At 37.5% G+C, this 17196-nt stretch overlaps 1 protein-coding gene across 5 annotated transcripts in view; it reads left to right on the top strand.

Annotated features, from left to right (window-relative positions):
• LOC136855928 (ubiquitin-conjugating enzyme E2Q-like protein 1) overlaps window positions 1-17196 on the top strand; it is a 250774-nt gene that overhangs the window by 196277 nt on the left and 37301 nt on the right. The gene's annotated exons all lie outside the window — the stretch shown is intronic.

Genomic DNA, 17196 nt, shown 5'->3' with positions numbered 1-17196 from the left:
GAGTATTATGGAAACCATTGAGGCACTTAAAGGGAATTCTGTTACACCCAGAATTCTCCTGAATTTCCACCACTTCTCTGCGGGTGATCATTATTGCTAAGATGGAAATTATTGGGGCGTGTTCCCCGCCCAGCTGCGACCTCCGTAGGCTAAATGGATTGGTGGCCGTGATGGAGAAGCGTTAATTCTCAATCGAAATTCTGAATCGAATTTTCAACTAAAGTCTGATTAGAGGTTGGCAAGTCGACGTGAACTTGTTCCCGTTTTCTCTTATTTGTTTTGTCGTAAAAGTGTCGTGGTTCGAATGTTAGATTAATGTTTTTTCATTTGATTTTATGTGTAGATCCGACATTCTCTCTCTCTCTCTCTCTCTCTCTCTCTCTCTCTCTCTCTCTCTCTCTCTCTCTCTCTCTCTCTCTCTTAGAAAAGGAGAAAATTCTCTCTCTTGTCTCTCTCTCTCTCTCTCTCTCTCTCTCTCTCTCTTTTAGGAAAGGATCAAATTCATAACAGAACAAGAAAAAAACTTGTGTAGAAACAATCTCTCTCTCTCTCTCTCTCTCTCTCTCTCCTCTCTCTCTCCCCCCGCGCAGCGTAATCCAATAACGATAATGGTGGGAACAGTCACCCGAGATGATAAATAGGCGCACAAGGACACCAGGAGAGAGAGAGAGAGAGAGAGAGAGAGAGAGAGAGAGAAGATCTTATTTCCATCGCCTTAATTGTTCGCATTTTTCGATTCCAAGGACAGGGAGCTAGAAAAGGACTCGGTTGTCAAGCCGTTGATCTGACGAAGGCGCTGACGGAGATAGACAGAAGATATGACTGGATGCGCACTCTCTCTCTCTCTCTCTCTCTCTCTCTCTCTCTCTCTCTCTCTCTCTCTCTCTCTCTACATTTATTTTTTTCTCTTACCTATCCACAATCTTTATAGAGGCGTAATCTCTCGTCCGAATTATATTATTATTATTATTATTATTATTATTATTATTATTATTATTATTATTATTATTCAAATAACCCACGGATAAATAAAAAATGAAAAAGTCAAAATCAACCCGTGGAAAAAATCATTTTATTCCATATTCTTTTATTTTTGTTGTGACGCCAGTTTTAATAGCCACGAACCAATCAATCAGTCCCTATTCCTATCAATTGCATCGCACTCTGAACACTTGGAAGGCAACTGCGAGTTAATAATTGCTTGCTTGTTAAACTATCATTTGCAAAACAGCCAATGCGATCGGAATAATACAGTGTGCATTTGCATGTTGCATCGATGGTTCATTGCTTGAATCGGTTTGCACAAGGGACTTGCGTTGCGGTGCTTGTTGATGCTTGATTGATGGATTGTGTGTGCGTGAGAGAGAGAGAGAGAGAGAGAGAGAGAGAGAGAGAGAGAGAGAGAGAGAGAGAGAGAGAGAGAGAGAGAGAGAGAGAGAGAGAGAGAGAGAGAGAGCTGTAATGTTTCTTCTTACTAAGGAAACGAGTGTATTTATTTATCTATTTAAAATTTTTTTGTCATCTGTGTTTTTCGTACTTATAATTTATTCATTATTTTAAAATTTATTAGTTTGAATTGAGTTGCAGGAATGTATTCACTTATACATTTAAGATTTATTTACTTAGTTTTTAAAGATTTTATAGTAAGAAATGTATGCATTCATAGTTTTAAGAGTTATTAGTTTAAATTGGTGTCCATGTATTTCGTAATTCTGAGGAAAGGAAAATCCTTCATATTCCAATTCCTTGAGAGATACATTAAATGTATAAGGCGTCAGTGACCATCGTTTTTGTGACGTAATTAACTTACACAGTCCATCTCCCTCTCGATTATAAAAAAAAAAAATGCTTTATGTCAGATATTGGAAAAAGATACCAATTCACTTCCAAGACCTCGCCCAATTAATATTCAAGGGAAGCAACGAAGCGACAATTTGATTTTCCGCCCAAGGATCTGGAATTAAACTCTGGAACCGAGATTATACACATCCTCTCGCAGATCCAGACTTGTGACGGAGTTCCGAGACGACATCCAGTGACGAGTGTTGTTTTAATACGGATCTTATGCAGGAAACTTTGCAACAGTGGCGTTTGTTGCCTTGGCCCTGAAACGACGGAACTGAAGTTGGACGAGTTTGCTGCGAGAGATTCTGGAAATTAAATCCTGCAGAGAGGACAAGGGATGGCTCGTGACAGACACAGATTAAATTTAAAGATTCATGTTATTTAGTCAGACAGTCCAGTCCAGTCCAGTCCAGTCCAGTCCAGTCCAGTCCAGTCCAGTCCAGGTACTGTACAGTACAGAACAGTCCATTACAGTCCAGTCCAGTCCAGTCCAGTCCAGCACAGTACAATACAGTACAGTCCAGTCCAGTTACTGTACAGTCCAGTCCAGTCCAGTCCAGTCCAGTCCAGTACAGTCCAGTCAGTACAGTACAGTACAGTCCAGTCCAGTCCAGTTACTGTACAGTCCAGTCCAGTCCAGTCCAGTCCAGTCCAGTCCAGTACAGTACAGTCCAATAGTCCAGTCCAGTCCAGTACCAAGGGAAGCCTAAAATAAAATTTTGAAGATTGATCTAATTCTCTCATCACTTGATCTCGTTGCTTAGAAGATATGCTTATATCTCGAACCAAAGGAAGTCTGAATTGAATTTTAAAGATTTATCTTTTTCTCTCATTACTAGACCTCTTGCTTAGGTTGGATGCTGGCATCTTTAGTTTATGTATCAAAAATATACTCTTCTTTTTTTTAAAACTGTTACATATTATTTTACATGCTACCTTACCATTTTAAAACCATTTAAAATGGTTAATGGTTTCCGGAACGAAGACCGTCGCATGCCGACTGCGTTCGATGAGGGCCAATAATACTCGGGGATAAGTGGATGATTTTGACGCTGTAATTGACTCTGCGTGGAATTAATACTTCATTAATCTAATAACTCTCTCTCTCTCTCTCTCTCTCTCTCTCTCTCTCTCTCTCTCTCTCTCTCTCTCTCTCTCTCTCTCTTGTGGAAGACTGGGTGATTTTGCTTCAGAAATTGACCACGGAAGGAATTAGTTTTTGATTAATCCACCATCATTGCTCTCTCTCTCTCTCTCTCTCTCTCTCTCTCTCTCTCTCTCTCTCTCTCTCTCTCTCTCTCTCTCTCATTTGATAGCCCCCCCCATTGAACTTAATTATTCAGACGTGACTGTCCTTAATTCCTCTATTTCTACAAGGTCTGATAATCTGGAGAGATTGGAACCAGTGAGAAATTATCATTTCCCTTCGGACATCAAGGTTAAGCCGACACGAGAATTGAGGGGAGTCATAATGGCTTAACTTATGAAATGACCCATTTAGGGAGCTCCGGAATGATTCCCGGAATGTGGCGACGGTTTGAGTAGTCTTTGGAACGGTTCCGGAATACAAAGGACTGTTGGGGAACACTGGATTTTTTCCTGGATTAGGTTGACCGTTTGAGAAGCATCGAGAGTCGTTCCTGGAATAAGAAAATGATTCCTGGATCGTGATTTGGGGTGCCGGAATACCTAAATGATTACTGGCTGATGATAGGGGCACTGGAATACCAAAATGATTCCTGGATCGTGATATGGGACACTGGAATACCAAAATGATTCCTGGATCGTGATAGGGGCGCTGGAATACCAAAGTGATTCCTGGATCGTGATAGGGGCGCTGGAATACCAAAATGATTCTTGGATCGTGATATGGGACACTGGAATACCAAAATGATTCCTGGATCGTGATAGGGTGCTGGAATACCAAAGTGATTCCTGGATCGTGATGGTGGCGCTGGAATAGCAAAATGATTCCTGGATCGTGATTTGTGGCGCTGGAATACCGAAATGATTCCTGGATCGTGATATGGGACACTGGAATACCAAAATGATTCCTGGATCGTGATATGGGACACTGGAATACCAAATTGATTCCTGGATCGTGGTATGGGACACTGGAATACCAAAATGATTCCTGGATCGTGATTGGGGGAGCTGGAATACCGAAATGATTACTGGGTCGTGATATGGGACACTGGAATACCAAAATGATTCCTGGATCGTGATTTGGGGCGTTGGAATACCGGAATGATTACTGGATCGTTATACGCTGAAATGATTCCTGGATCGTGATGGTGGCGCTGGAATACCAAAATGATTCCTGAATCGTGATATGGAACGCTGGAACATCAAGATGATTCCTGGATGGTGATGACGATTCCTGGAACAACATGGAAGTTTAGGGAAAAGTGATAATCCTGGAATGATTCCAGAATTATGGTGATAGTTTCTTGTTAAATAATTTTAGTGACTTTGGGAACACGATGGGAAAAATGATAATCCTGGAATCATTCCAGGATTATGATGATAGTTTCTTGTCAAATAATTTTAGTGACTTTGGGAACACCGATGTATTTTTGGAATTAACGGAATCATTCCAAGACGACGGTATCGTTCTGGAAGAATGCGATGGTCATTTAGGAACGTTGACAGTTTTCTGTAACCATTGAATTATTACTGGAACACTGTAGTTTTTTTAAGGAGCATTAAAAAGATTTTGCTTGCAAAAACACACGATCGATGGGTGCTTGAGAAACAACAGATTTAGTTCCTGGAATTAAAATGATTGTCATTTTAAGAACACTCGAATGACTTCTTGATTATGACACACTTCAAGAACATTATTTTAGCAGAATACAGGATTGTCACAGACATAACAGTATGTATAGTGCCGTCAGTGCGCCTCATGCGGTGCACTGTAGGCATTACTTGAGGTTCTAGGCAACGTGCCTTCCTGAGCCCCCTAGCTGCAACCCCTTTCGTTCCTTTTACTGTACCTCCTTTCATATTCTCTTTCATCATAGTGCAACTGCTTTGAGGTTTTCCTCTTGTTACACCTTTCAAACTTTTACTGTCAGTTTCCGTTTCAGCGCTGAATGACCTCGTTGGTCCCGGTGCTTGGGCTTTGGCCTAAATTCATAAAAGTATGTAGAAAATTTGAGAAATGAATTCTGGATGTTAATCTGCTAGGACAGAATACCGGTAACGCGAGAATGTAGAATCCGCATTGAAGATATCACAGAGAATTTTTCACAGTTTTTCACAGAAGAGGATGTCGTAATGGATAATTAATATTTAATGTGTAAGTACACAGAATATACAAAATAATATTGAAGCAACGCGACATGAACTACAATATGTTGTTGATATAGTATTCACAGTTCGAATATTATTATTATTATTATTATTATTATTATTATTATTATTATTATTATTATTATTATTATTATTATTATTATTATTCAAAAGATGAACCCTATTCATATGGAACAAGCCCACCACAGGGGCCATTGGCTGGAAATTCAAGCTAGTTATTATTATTATTATTATTATTATTATTATTATTATTATTATTATTATTATTATTATTCAGACGATGAACCTTATTCATATGGGCTTTCATATGGAACAAGCCCACCACAGGAACCACTGACTGGAAATTCAAGCATCCAAAGAATATTAAGGTATTCATCCTAAAGAATAGGAACGAATCCAGAATATAAACCTGCTTCAAATTAGACAACCAGAATCGGAGATCTAAAATACAAAAACGAATAAAAAGAAATCTGAAATATTCTTTCTCCTCCGCAGTTGATGAGCCATCAAAGGGTTAACACACCCAGAATGACCTTTCTCGCGAAGACTCCATTTTGAGAGAGTTAATTATCCTCTTATACTGATTAATTCCTGGAATGGAAGGAAGGAAGGAAGGAAGGATTCCCAATCCTATGATTCATTCCCGGGCTCTGATTCCCAAGATTAATTCCGGCCAGTTTTACCAACTCGAAGAACAAAGACACTTGGAGTCAATTGGATTCCCTGGGAAGTTAATGGTACCTTATGATGGGATTAGGGATTAGGAATTAGGGATTAGGATGATTACCCCAGGACGAGAGAGAGAGAGAGAGAGAGACCTATTTCATGAGGAGAAAAAATGAAAAAGTTATTTCATTGACAAGTGAAGGTCAAAGTTTTTCAGAGAGAGAGAGAGAGAGAGAGAGAGAGAGAGAGAGAGAGAGAGAGAGAGAGAGAGAGAGAGAGAATAAAACACGAAAAATGGAGGATGTTCGTGTTGTGGTTAATGAAATCGACTAAGTTATGAACTGATATTTTTGTGATAAATGCAAAACGGCGCAACTTTGTACAGCTAATCAAGGCCACCGAAAATAGATATCTTTCGGTAGACACCCGGTGGTAGATAGATAGATAGAGAAGGAAAATTGTGGCTAACGGACAGGGCTGCAACTTGTAAAAAAGCATGCAGCCCAAGTTTCTTCGGACGGACAGACAAAGCGCAAATAGTTTTCTTTTACAGAAAACTAAAAGCATGGTTAATCAACTGAGCCAAATTTACCGTAACCTCTTGAAGAGTAATTAACAAAACACACTCATTCCTTTTACTATACCAATCAAACCTCTCCTAACAGTTGTTTCCACAACTGAAAATAGACCTATATCTTTCAGCGCTGGTCTCTCATAATAGGTCCCAGCGCTTGGCCTTGGGACCAAAATTTTCCATAAAAACCACCCGCCATCATAAGTCTCTCAACTGTAAATTTTGTGTCGATTGCTTGTTGTTTCCTATATCGTTGCCAGTCCTCAAGCGGTACGTACTGTCTAACCCCAACTCGGACCCAGAATGTTGAGTAACGAAGCTAACGCTTGCTTTCAACACCTTAAATAAAAGAGAGGGTCAAAACTACTGAGGCTAGATTTTGAGATCGCTGCAATCAGACCTGGTTTGTATTTTTCTTTCCATAAAATAATGTCAGTGAATATTTAATAATTAGCAGCCGTTTTTTTTCTTTGTTTTCTTTCCATAAAACAAAGGTCAATATCTCAATGAAATCATTCAACCGTTTGTATGTCAAGAAAACCTATTTTCTTGTATGATTTTAAACCGGTGTCTGTAACTCTCCGCGACGTAAGCATTAAGAAAGAGAGATTAGCGGCGTTCCTCTGCGTCCTAAGCTGAGCCCACTTTTTAGCATTTTACTTGACTTCCGTTCTCGCTTCGTCTCTGCATAATAATAATAATAATAATAATAATAATAATAATAATAATAATAATAATAATAATAATAATAATAATAATAATAATAATAACAAATCATGTTGGGAATATTGTAACTGTCTAATGAAAATTAATACATTTGCCTGCTGACTTTTTTTCAATTAATATATTACTCCACGTTGAATGCTGAGTATATACAAAGCACATGAATTCACACGTGATTCATAATTGTTGCTTGACAGTAAATTCTGCGTATGACTTATTCCTTATGCATGACTGATTATCATTCCAGGGATTATACGCGTCGTGTTTTGATGGTGCGTGTGTAGTCGTTCTGATCTTGATACTTTTGTCCTTTATTTTCGTGATTATAATTATTCCCTTGACTCAATTATCATTATAGTTTTTTAGCAGGATGTGACAAACATAATATTGGTGGTTTAGTTAAGTAATTTTTTTTGTAGCACAGATGACTTTCTTTGCTGAGTTTTTGATAGTTTCTTATTAATATATACGAAAGGTTGCAGTATAATTCACCAAACTAAAGTTCTTTATGGCACAAATAACTTTGGTAATTTTTTTTTCAAGGTTATAAATCACAATGTTATTTTTTATTATTGTTTACAAAGGGTACCAGTGGTAATTCACCGAACCAAACTAATTTCTTTATAGCATAATAATTTTGTTAATATTTTTGCAAAATTTATAAAGAACACTGCTATTTTAGTTTTCTTTAGTTTTCTGTAAGAGGAAATTATTGTGCAGGCTTTGTCTCTCTCCGTCCGCACTCTCTCTCTCTCTCTCTCTCTCTCTCTCTGAGATCGATTACAAGTTCGTTTTTATTTATCTATATAATACTCCACATTATTTACCATAATTCCTTCGATATCATTAATGATACTACGGCGTTTATACAGTCACCATCATCACACCATCATCATCACCATATCCATGAATCAACACTATTCGTAAATGCAATCATTCACTAATAAGGCTTTGGGGGGCGGCGCGCCAATATTTCATCTTCAAAAGGATATGACTAATATCGGTACTTCTGTAAAAATCATATCACACATCGACTGGACTTGATTACGGAGCGAGTGGTTTTATTTCGTGTGCAGTCCTGGGCTGGTGATTATTCATTTTAATACATACATGAATATGTATGTATGTATTATATATGTATATAGATAGATAGATAGATAGATAGATAGATAGATAGATAAATAGATAAATGTTCATATATATATATATATATATATATATATATATATATATATATATTATATATATATATAATATAGATTTTATTTCGTTTTTAGTCCTGGGTTGGTGGTTATTCATATATATATATATATATGTAGATATAGATATGTATGTATATATATATACAAATCTATGTATATATATGAATATATATATATATATATATATATATTTATATATATATATAGAGAGAGAGAGAGAGAGAGAGAGAGAGAGAGAGAGAGAGAGAGAGAGAGAGAGAGAGAGAGAGTTGGATATGAAGAACAGAAACTGAAAACAAAAGCAAATCTTCAAAAATAATAGATAATTGAAAGAAAAGAAATAAAAATGACGAAAAACATAAATGATCATATCAACATCACAGAGAGACTTGATTAGAGAGAGAGAGAGAGAGAGAGAGAGAGAGAGAGAGAGAGAGAGAGAGAGAGAGAGTGCATTATTTTCCCTTTTACTCCAAAGCATTTTCAAGCAAGTTTTGCTTGAAAAAGCATATAGACCAAGGGGAAATATCTTGCACTTTGTTTTTGCAATTTCTTCTTGGTCTTGTACACTGTTTATATTTTATGTGAAGTTTGTATTCTGTGATGGAAGTTACGAAACTTGTGTTGTGTGTAGATAGATAATTGCTCGAGATTCCATGTGCTGAAAATAAAGATTATTATTATTATTATTATTATTATTATTATTATTATTATATTATTATTATTATTATTATTATTATTTGCTTATTATTATGAGGTTATATATAGTTGAATTTCAGTACATTATGTTCGTATGTTTTTAGAATAAAACTGCTTGCAGATTTCTCAGTGTGTGTGTGTGTGTGTTTGTGTGTGTGTATGTACAGTTTAGTAAGCTACCAAATGTGCTAACTGGCGTTGAAATCTCCATATTCCTCATAATTACATCTATAAATGGAAAAATATACAATTGTAAGGTAGCTTTATAATAACTTGATGAACGTAGTGTTTTATATATATATATATATATATATATATATATATATATATATATATATATATATATATATATATATATATATATGTGTGTGTGTGTGTGTGTGTGTGTGTATGTATATATGGTGTGCATAAGTAACGCCCTTTGTTTATGGAACAAAATTAAAGCCTTTTGATTATCCTATTTTTTCGAACATGAATATTGCCATAATATTAGTATAATATATATTAATATAATGCTTATTCGGTTTAATAATGCGGCATATAACGCCCTTTAATTATATATCTTATAATGTATATTTTCTTTATTATTTTCTTAATTAATTTGCTAAATCTTCATTTCTTCAGATATTTTATACAACCATGAGATTAACAAAGGAACAGAGATTAAAAGCAGTTCAATTGTACTGTCAAAACAATAAAAATGGTGCTGAAACAGCAAGATTGTTATCAGCTGAATTTAACAACCTGAGGGTGCAAAGCCGAAATATCATTTGCATTGAACATTATTAAACCGAATAAGCATTATATTAATTTTGTTAATATATTATATTAAGCTTTCATGTTCGAAAAATAAAGGATTATCAAAAGGCTTTCAAAAGGTGAAAACAAAGGGCGTCTTATGCACTTTGTTTTATCATATATATATATATATATATTCTTCTTGGTCTTGTACACTGTTTATATTTTATGTATATATATATATATATTATTATATATTATTATGATTAGTTTGCAAATTACCTCTGTTGATGGAAGTTGGCCGATCGATAGACCATCTGTCTATCGACTTAAAAACAAGGGTTAAAAGATTAAAGTTTTTGATAAAGATCTTTCCTTCGAGGCAAAAGAATCGGCTGGGTGTTTCTCTTACAGGCCAAAACCTTGCTGAGTCAAAGCATCTGTATACCCCTGTCCCATAGGAGGGGATAAAGTGCCCACGAAAACACGCGGGCTGGAAGATATGGAGTTAACTTAAGACGTCCTCAACACCTGGCCCCATCGATGCCCTATTAACCACGTGGCCCTTCCTAAAGTTACTTATTCAACTTATTCCTAGCCCACACGCCATTGCTTGAGTTTCGAGGAGTCCCCATCGCCTTGCCCCTTTATTATCTCACCACGTTATTCATCCACGGACCGCCTATTATTATTAAAGTGCCCTGAAGAGCCCCATTTCAGTCACGCTTTTGTCTCGTTATTTTTAAAAGAGAAAGCCAGAAATTCCCTTTGTCTATGTCCGTGCGCCTCTTGCATCGGCAGTTAATTCTTTATTACTCCTTTGGCACCTCAGTGCAGCTGAATTCATTATTCTTTGTCTATTTTCATATTATGTTATCTGTTTTCAGAGGGATGCAAAAGCTTCGGACTGTGGCTGAATTCCCAGTTCATTCAACCTACTGAGTTCCTCTTTCCCGTACTAATGTCATTTATGTATGTGTTTAAATGTGCCCACGTGTTTTACAGTTTAGTAACCAGAGCCCTACCATGAAATTCTCCTTTGTTTTCCTCTTTTTTACGTTTTCCTGTAACAGAATCACAAGGCTAAATTAACTTAAATTGTCTCCATGTCTCACAGAGCATATTTCAAACTAAAACCACGGAAAACAAAATATACAATATATATATATATATATATATATATATATATAATATATATATATATATATGTTCAAAATATATATTGTTAGTATATATGCATTGCGTTCAAAAACTAATACAAAATTGCGTGCAGAATGAATGACAAACATGCGTTGACAAAAACGTTGTTCTCATTTTGCGAACAGCAGTTACCATGAAGAGGTAGTTTTGAAATGACTAGATTACAATTGTAAGTTTTTCGCATTTATAGATGTTATTGTGAGGAACACGAAGAATCTCTCTCTCTCTCTCTCTCTCTCTCTCTCTCTCTCTCTCTCTCTCTCTCTCTCTCTCTCTCAAGGTGACAGTCTTCACGGCTTTACGTCATAACCTTCCTACGCTCTTGTGTACCAGAATAAAACCAGTACGCTTATCTCTTTACACGGAGAGAGAGAGAGTTCTTGTCAGAATTCTGCAGACATTGCATAGCCTTGGTTGCAAGGATTTTTTTCTTTTCTCTGGGTAGGAAAATGGAGTCCCCTGCTCTGCATTTGCATTACCGAGTTGCCTATTTATGTGCGTGAAGTGGAGAGAGAGAGAGAAGAGGATAGGATCAAGGTTATTGTAGAATCAGCTGCTTGCTCCGTCCTCCACAGAGAGAGAGAGAGAGAGAGAGAGAGAGAGAGAGAGAGAGAGAGAGTCACACAGACAGACAGACAGAGTGAATCAAGGTCTCAAGGTCTTGGTAGATTCAATAAGGTTTGCCCAGTCCTCCAGAGAGAGAGAGAGAGAGAGAGAGAGAATCAAGGTCTCAAGGTCTTGGTAGATTCAACAAGGCTTGCCCAGTCCCCAGAGAGAGAGAGAGAGACAGAGAGAGAGAGAGAGAGGGAGAGAGAGTGGAAGAGTGGATCAAGGTCTTAGCAGAACAACAGGTGGGTGGTGTGACGTCATTTCGAATTGCCGAAAATAAAAAAAAAAGGCGAACCAAAAGTTGTGTTTGACGTCACAGCAAATATTAAAGAGCGTAACAGAATAAAAGTAGGGCGGAATGAGGAGGAAAATGAGAAGAAAGGAATGAGTGGTTGCGGATGCACGGGGAAATTGAAAATGATGGGGAAACCTGAAGAAAAATTGAATATTAGTTTATTTGATTACTTGCTGGAATATAGTCTCGGGAGAAGAGCAAATGACAATTCTTTTGTTTTTTTAATCTATTTCAATTTAGTCTATTTATGCTAATGAGCACTGAACACCTTTGTCCACTTAAGAGAATTATCGTAAAGGAAAGAAACTGACTACTGTATAATGGTGGATGTGGTTTTAATATGGAGGAAAAACGAGAGAGAGAGAGAGAGAGAGAGAGAGAGAGAGAGAGAGAGAGAGAGAGAGAGAGAGAGAGAGAGAGTGCCCCAAATGATTTGTCACCATATGATTTTCATTTTAATAATTATTGCAGTCCAAATTTTAGCATTATTACTGTGCATTATTATTAGTATTGTTCCAGTTACCCTGACATGATCATTCATTTAAGCGTTGTTGCATCATTTATCTGTTTATTTAACGTTATTTTACCCTCGCCAGTTATTATCACAATGCATAAATGGTATTAGTTTGCCATCATAATGACAACTATGGTTAATTATTGTCGTCAAATAATCTGTTCATTATTAATCAAATTCAGTCGGTCATTTAACCAGTCGCATATGACTTCCAGGACTATACGAGTCTTTCATACCCAGGGCACATACCCCTCCCGAGGGCGACCCATGCTCAACCTCCTCATTCGAGGGCCAAGTACGAGAAGCGACTCCACTTGAGTCGTAACTCGAAGGTTTTACGAGAGAATGTTTTTGGGAGCCTTTTGTTCGTCTGCGCAATGTCCTGTTTCCTCCAGGAGTTTTGCTAAGAAGTAAATAAAAGGGGAGAGAGAGAGAGAGAGAGAGAGAGAGAGAGAGAGAGAGAGAGAGAGAGAGAGAGAGAGAGAGAGAGAGAGAGAGAAGGTATATGGTACTGGCTTGAGAAAATTGCTATTGTCATGCTAAGTTAGTTTTTCCATTTTACAGCGCGCTTTAAGAGAGACAGAGGAAATTGGACATTTCTCTCTCTCTCTCTCTCTCTCTCTCTCTCTCTCTCTCTCTCTCTCTCTCTCTCTCTCTCTCTCTCAACTTGCTAGTCAGTTCATTCTTTGGCACACTGAAACAGAGACAGTGGAAATTGGACATTTCTCTCTCTCTCTCTCTCTCTCTCTCTCTCTCTCTCTCTCTCTCTCTCTCTCTCTCTCTCTCTCTCTCTCTCTCAACAAAAACTGGATACATAATTTATATCTCATGTGGAGCAGTGTTACAGCATTGTTTATGATAACAATGCTACAATCATGGCTAGTAATATAATAATAATAATAATAATAATGCTACAATCATTGTATTTAGTTTTAATAAGAGTATGATTAACAATAATGTTAAAGAATTTATAAAGAGGTAAACAGCAAATAATATTATAATGATAATGGTACAATCATTGCCAGTAATGATGGCAAGAATATAATGAACAACATTGCTAAGGAATTTATAGCAAAATAACAGTGCATATAAATGAAAATATGAATATGAATTACATTCTTGTGACAAAATATAAATCAGAAGTAGAATTGTAATAGAAACAGAGGTTAAAGAATTTATAGAAAGATAAACAATAAATATAAATGAAAACATAAGTATGAATTTCATTTTTGTGACAAGATATAAATCAGAAGCTGAAACGCAATAGAACCGGAGGTAAAATTATGTCCATATTGCAACCAGATCTCGGCAGATGTTCATTTCTGCAACTTGATAATGTTGCAACTCTAGGATCTTTCCCAGATAGTGACCCCCCCATAAGGGTTTGAACCCGGGATGTATCAACCTTTGCGGTTAGGACAGGCCCGTCAGGGATGGCCGTAAAAACATAAACAAAAGACTGTAAATATCATAAAGATAATGACCCCCAAGAATTATTAGCCCCAGATAACGAACCCCGAAAGGTTTCAATTCTATATTACAGCACAAATCAATCGGATTCAGTTTTAGTTTTCAGTAAAAGAAAACTATTGTGCCGGCTTTGTCTGTCCGTCCGCACTTTTCTCTCCGCACATTTTCTGTCCGCCCTCAGATCTTCAAACCCACTGAGCCTAGAGGACTGCAAATTGATATGTTGATCATCCACCCTCCAATCATCAAACGTATCAAATTGCAGCCCTCTAGCCTTGGTCGTTTTTATTTTATTAAGTTTATTTAAAGCTAAATTTAGCCAGAATCGTGCTTCTGGCAACGATACAGGTTAGGCCACCACCGTGGGCAGTGGCTGAAAGTTTCATGGGCCGCGGCTCATACAGCATTATACCGAGACCACCGAAAGATAGATATATTTTCGGTGGCCTTGATTATACGTTGTACAGAAAACTCGACTGCTCCGTTGAAACTTCGGCGCATTTTTTACTTAAGATATATTTACAAACACAAGCATAATCACCTTATATTTACCGGAGAAAGAAGTGGCTTAAATGATAGTGTGTGTGTTTCTCTCTCTCTCTCTCTGTAATGCAATGCCAGGCTTTCTCTGCATCGCTCCCAGCAACATTTGCAACCATTGCAGTAGGTAGAAAGTCTGCCAGAAGAATTGGGCGAGGACTGGTGAATCAACAAATACAACTCTCTCTCTCTCTCTCTCTCTCTCTCTCTCTCTCTCTCTCTCTCTCTCTCTCTCGGGACTCCAACCCAAGTCATGGCGTACCGTCTTCCACTCAGAAAATTCTTGGGGAAGAACTGGCTGGAATTTCGGGAGAGTCTGGGTATGTGTGTGGGGGCGGGGAGGGGAGTGGGGAGAAGGACCATGGGAGTAAGAGAAGAAGGAGTAATTGAAGAGATGGAGCCGAGAGGCGAAGGAGTGCACTGGAGTAAATACAAATACATACACGGAGTCACATGATGTTTTCTGTTTATCCGGACCAAATTCCGACTCCATTTTCGGAGCGTGTTGCTTTCTGAATGGACTCTCTCTCTCTCTCTCTCTCTCTCTCTCTCTCTCTCTCTCTCTCTCTCTCTCTCTCTCTCTCTCTCTCTCTCTCTCTCTCCTGATTCTCTTTTTTTATTTACTTTCATTTCGTCCGTAGGGAAATACTCGTACGTTGATATTCGAACGGTAATTAGGTTACTATTATTATTCGGATGATGAACCCTATTCATATGGAACAAGCCCACCACAGGGACCATTGACTTGAAATTCAAGCATTATTATTATTATTATTATTATTATTATTATTATTATTATTATTATTCAGAAGATGAACCCTATTCGTATGGAACAAGCCCACCACAGGGGCCATTGACTTGAAATTCTTTAAGCTTCCAAAGAAAATTAAGGTGTTCATTCGAACGAAGTAACAAGGTAAAGAGAAATACAGAAAGGGGAGATCAGATTATAAAAACGGACAAATCAACAAATAAGTAAATAAATGGATAAGAAATAAATAAATAAAACAGATAAGCAAAGGAGATTTTGAAGAATAGAAGGAATTTTCGTATATTTTATTCCGACACTTTAACTCCCCCAGAAGAAAAGTTCATTAATGTAAATCAATGCGTCTTTCAAATCTGTGATCTGGGAAGATGAATTTGTGCAACCGTTTAGTGATTTTTTGTTTTCTGTCAAAGAAAACTATTATAGAGATGGCTATTTGTCTGTCCGTCCGCACTTTTTCTGTCCGCCCTCAGATCTTGAAAACTACTGAGGCTAGAGGGCTGCAAAGTGGCATCTTGGTCATCCACCATCCGATCATCAAACATACCAAATTCCAGCCCTCTAGCCTTAGTAGTTTTTATTTTATTTAAGGTTAAATTTAGCCACAATCGTGTATCTGGCAACGATGTAGGACAGGCCACCACCGGTCCATGGTTGAAGATTCATGGGCCGCGGCTCAAACAGCCGAGACCACCGAAAGATAGATCTATTTTCGGTAACCTTGATTATACACTGTACAGAAAACTCGATTGCTTAGGTGCATTTTGTACCTGTTAATTTGAGTTTTTGAGTTTTCCAGCCAAAGTGACCCAGTTTTTGATGTTGTATAATATATCGTTGTCAGATTTGGCCACCAAATATCCTCGGAAGATGAACTAATTAGAAGCACTGAATGATGTCAAAATCTTTGAAGAACATTTTCTCAGAATGCGGGAAAAATGGCTTAACCAGTTCGTCAAACTAAGCGATATGGTAGTTAGTCTGTTGTTTTTACCTCATTTTCGATTGAACCTTGAGAAGTCTGTTTTCTCGAAAGGTTCTTGACAGGGGCATGGTATTAGTGTACCCTCATCTCCCATTGGTTCCCAATCTAGATTGAACTAGTGTTGTAGAAGTGCCCAGGTGTTTTTTGTGCTCGAGAAGAGAAAAAAGAAGACGCTGGCGTTTTATTTTTGGTGACTAAACAGAATATTGTGTAGTCTTCCCCAGTGAAAACTTTGAAATATGTAACTTCAAGTTGAAAATGTATCCCAATTCAACTTTTTTTGTCTCGTCGATTAACAGAAATACCAAAAAAAAAAAAAAAAAGGAGTTATGGCCCCTTGTCGCCAAGAGAGATCACCTACCTTACCAACTATATTCACACTTTAACACACCCGTCCGTGTATAAGTACTCCCTTGCAGACGTAATACACTCAGTCTCTATTCAGACAAGTCCACATAGAAGTATTCCCTTGCAGGAGATTTTCAGAAGGGGAAAACTGACGAGAGAATGAATTCAGAAATACAAAAACTTCAGGAAACCTTCGTCTCTCTTCTCTTTCCTCCCTCGGGGTGATTTAGTTCATTCACTCCGCGAAACGTCTTGGTCTGAAAATCTCGGGGAGTTACACCAGGAAGTAAATAGAGAGAGAGAGAGAGAGAAAGTGGATGCTGGCTTATGGAAAATTTACTTTTTCATTTTTATCGACCTCTGTCTGCTCCTAGAGTGGCAGTTGGAGAGAGAGAGAGAGAGAGAGAGAGAGAGAGAGAGAGAGAAGTCACGTTGGTTGAACGTGACGCTTCGAAATTCAGTATCTTTTTGGCAGTCGTCAAATAAGGAACCAGTGTGAGAGTGGATGGTTAAATTGCCTTTGCAGTAGAATTAAGCAGAAATCGTTTGTAGGAAAGAGAGAGAGAGAGAGAGAGAGAGAGAGAGAGAGAGAGAGAGAGAGAGAGAGAGAGAGAATGGTTTATCCCAAAACTAAATTGCACAATAAATACTCTGACTTGCGTCGTCCAAGCCAAACTTCATATTAAAAGGGACACCAAACTTAA

This window comes from Macrobrachium rosenbergii, chromosome 33 (assembly GCF_040412425.1).
Source record: "Macrobrachium rosenbergii isolate ZJJX-2024 chromosome 33, ASM4041242v1, whole genome shotgun sequence".
In the NCBI taxonomy this organism is placed as follows: Eukaryota; Metazoa; Arthropoda; class Malacostraca; order Decapoda; family Palaemonidae; genus Macrobrachium; species Macrobrachium rosenbergii.
Note: the sequence above shows the minus strand (reverse complement) of the source record. Positions and strands in the feature narration are given on the sequence as shown.